Raw genomic sequence first — 3864 nt, 5'->3', positions numbered from 1 at the left:
GTCATGGGAATGTTAAAGCAGTGTGTTTTTAATGGCCTTAGGGTCGTGGGTTTTTTAACAATATCGTATTGAGTAGTTTGAGTTCCTCCTGAAATGAACAGGGATTGAAATGAATTCCTGCTGGTTTTAAAGACCGGCGTGTTTATTTAAAAGCCACTTTCGAGCTGCATTGAAGGATTTATCCCCCTTCTGGCATGTCCAAGTTGCCAGGGAATTTATGGGGTTTTATTCTTTTGGGAATGAGCGGACGTGAGTATCACACATGAGTGGGTCCCGCTATTTGTTGCCAATAAAACATTGTGAACCAGTCTGAAACGTCACCAGTTGTGAGCGTTATTATCCACAGATGGAGGGATTAGGCCAGATTTTTAAACACATATGGCGCTTTTGAAAATCCCATTAGGCTCCTACCAGTATCTTTAGTCACTGAAATACCTGTAAATATCTGGCCTTAGGTGGCTGCCTCTGGCCTTCCTTCCCCCGCCAGTACAGGGCAGGGTTGGATATTTCGGCATCACTGGGGCGGGTGCAGGGTTTGGGTTCGGGTTCCTCTCTGGGTGTTCTGTCTGACCGAAGTCCAGTCACGGCTGCCTGGCCGTGACGTCAGCAGCTAAGCCGGATTTGATCGCTAACTGCCGAGGGACAGCTGGACAGTGGGAGGTGCACCCCCGCCACCGACCCCGCTGCCCCAGCGTGGCGCTGGGAGGCATCATGCTGCCGGCAGTGGGGGATACTGGATGCCAGCCTTAATCCCAGGTGCTTCCTTTCGGAGGGCTCCTGTACCTATGAAGGGTCATTTACGCTTAGGAAGCAAGGAGTGCTGCCCATGGGGTGACTTGGCCTCTCCATGCCCCACGGTGATTTGGGGGGCAGTGGGAAGCATTGTGACTGCAGACATTGTGCATTTACAGCCTGCTTTATATGAAGAGGGAACAGCCCAGGGGGACATTAGGATGGGGGGCTGTGAGGGTTGTGAGGGGAGATGTGCAGGGGGAGTTACACTGGGGGCAGTCAGGGGAGGATGGGAGGAACGTCTCTGTGCTGGGGGGAGCAGGGTATGTTGGGGGTTACACTGGGGGCAGTCAGGAGGGACGTCTGTGTGCCAGGGGGTAGTGGGGTACATGGGAAGGTTACACTGGCAGGCAGTCAGGGGTGGTTGGGGGAACGTCTCTGTGCCAAGGGGAGCAGGATACGTGGGGGGTTACACTGGGGGACAGTCAGGCATGAGTGAGTGGGGATATCTCTGCACTGGTGGGAGCAGGGTACGTGGGGGGTTACACTGGGGGCAGTCAGGAGTGGGTGAGCGAGGGGACGTCTCTGCTGGGGGGTCACACTGGGAGGTAATGGGGGGATATCTCTGCGCTGGTGGGAGCAGGGTACGTGGAGGGTTACACTGGGGGGCAGTCAGGGGTGGGTGAGGCGGGGGACGTCTCTGCTGGGGTGTTACACTGGGAGGTAATGGGGGGATATCTCTGTGCTGGTGGGAGCAGGGTACGTGGGGGGTTACACTGGGGGCAGTCAGGGGTGGGTGAGGCGGGGGACGTCTCTGCTGGGGGTCACACTGCGAGGTAATGGGGGGATATCTGCGCTGGTGGGAGCAGGGTACGTGGAGGGGGTTACACTGGGGGCAGTCAGGGGTGGGTGAGCGGGGGGGACATCTCTGCTGGGGGGTCACACTGGGAGGTAATGGGGGGCTGTCTCTGTGCAAGGGGGGGAGCAGGATACGTGCTAGGGTTACCACTGGGGGGCAGTCGGGGTGGGGGGCACATCTCTGTGCCGGGGGGGGGGTTACACTGGGGAGTCTCTGTGCCATGTGACATGGGGGGGGGGCAGCAGTGGTTGGGGAGACATTGTCTGCGCCTCCCCCACAGCGGGGCCCGTTGGAAGATTCTAGAAGCGGCCAGTTCTTCCGTGCGTTCCGGGGGGCGGGGCCGTGTGCAGAGGCGGCTGCCACGTGCAGTGTAACAACGGCCAACGGTGCCTCGTGCTGCTGCCACCCCCCCCCCCCCGCCTGCTCCCCTGCTGAAGGGGAAACGGCCGCTCCAGGCTCGCTCCGTCCCCACCCCCCTGCCGCGCGGTGATTGGTCACGCGGCTCTGGAAGCCACACCCTGATTGGCTGGCCAGTTGCTGGCGCGAGCCCTTAGGGAAGGGTGTGGGCTGGACAGGTTGGATCCAGATTAGGCTGGTGTGGACTGGGCAGGGCGTGACCCCCAGGCATGCCCCACCCACCTCATGGGGCAGTGTGACCCCCAAGCATGACCCACCCCATGAGCACTGTGAGCCGCCCTGAGCAAGCCCCACCCACCCCATGGGGCAGCATGACCCCCCAAACATGACTGACTCAGCCCAGGGGCACTGTGACCCCCCCTGCACAGGGCTGACCCGCGTGGGGAGAACATGACAGACCCACAGAGGGGAGCGTGACCCCTCCAAAGCAGGGCTGACCCGCGTGGGGAGAACATGACCCCTGAGCGGGGCCAACCCTGCAGTGTGAGCGTCCCAAGCAAGAGCCCTATGCCGGGCTGACCCCCAGGGCAGAGGGTGTGCAGGAGACTCCACCCAAGCCAGCCTGCTGCCACTAGGGGCAGGAGTGAGCTAGGGCAAGACCTCCCCGCCAGGCCAAGCTGAACCTCGGGTCCAGTGGGGCAGGGCAGGGCTCGGGGAGCTGGCTCCTCAGGGGGCAGAATGGAGCCATGGAGCCATTTTACACTTTGCATGGATGCTTTTGACAGGCCCGGCTCTACTCCAACGGGGATCCCTGCAGGGCACTCCTGGGCTGTGTGACCAGGAGGGCAGGCGCGACGCTCAGCGGTCTCCTCCTGGCCAGCCAGAGCGAGCTCTCAGCAGGTTGAGACTCACCCCCAGCACCTGCTGCTGGGGGTTGGAGGTTTCTTGGTGCCCTGTCGCCAGTCACAGCTGCGGCGGGGATCAGGGAGACCCAGGTTTTGCATCGCCGCCTGCTGCACCGTGAGCTTATTACAACAGTAACATCAGCTGGGCGAGCTTCAAATAAACGAGGCGCCTTTAACCCGGCCTGCCCTCTGCAAGGCAAGAGGCAGGACGTGCCCCTGGTTTTACAGCCACTGCGAGAGTGAGAGAGATTTGCAGCCCTTGGGACGCAGGGACACCCGGGGACTGGGGCTGCCCACCTCCAGGGGCCAGTTTGCGATGAGGACCTGAGGTGAAGGGTTTCAAAAGAGGCCAAGGGAGTTAAGAGACCCTCTTCCCTCAAACCCCAGTATTTCCTGTCTTGGCCTGGTGCTTGATTCAATATGATCTGGGAGCCTGTAAATGCCTCTGCCCCAAGCCCCTTATGCTCGCCTGGTCCGCGCGCTGCTAGTTTCCCTGAGCTGCAGCCCCAGTTTGCATTTTAACAGGCTGAAGTGGCGAGGTTTTGTTGCAGTCACCACAGCAGTCCGGGGAGGTCAGTGATTTCCACGGCAGACAGGGAGCAGTGCTGGCCCGGCCATGGGACTGCATTGGCATCACCAAACACGGAGGCCCCCACAAGCTGAGTGGCTCTGAGAAACTGGTCAGGAGGGTAGGACCGTCCCTGCTGCTGCTCCTCTCCCGGAGACCCCTGTGTCTGCAGCAGTGAGGGCCCAGGCCAGGCATCCCTTCCTCTGGGGTTACCAGGGGGTACTACGCTTGGGGCTGCAGGGCTCCTATCACACCCGACGGGAACTGCACTGCCTGTTTATCGCTATCGTCAGGCCTCCCGGCTCCTGTGTTTTCTATGAGCCTCGCAGCAGAGCTCTGAGGACCCCCATCGCTTGCCAGCACTTCCCCTCCCCACAGCAAGTCCGAAAATCCCATCAGTGCTGCTGCATAACTGCCTGCAGGGGTTACCCTGAGTGACCCCC

This window comes from Chrysemys picta, chromosome 20, assembly GCF_011386835.1.
Source record: "Chrysemys picta bellii isolate R12L10 chromosome 20, ASM1138683v2, whole genome shotgun sequence".
NCBI lineage: Eukaryota > Metazoa > Chordata > Testudines > Emydidae > Chrysemys > Chrysemys picta.
This window is presented reverse-complemented; position numbering follows the sequence as displayed.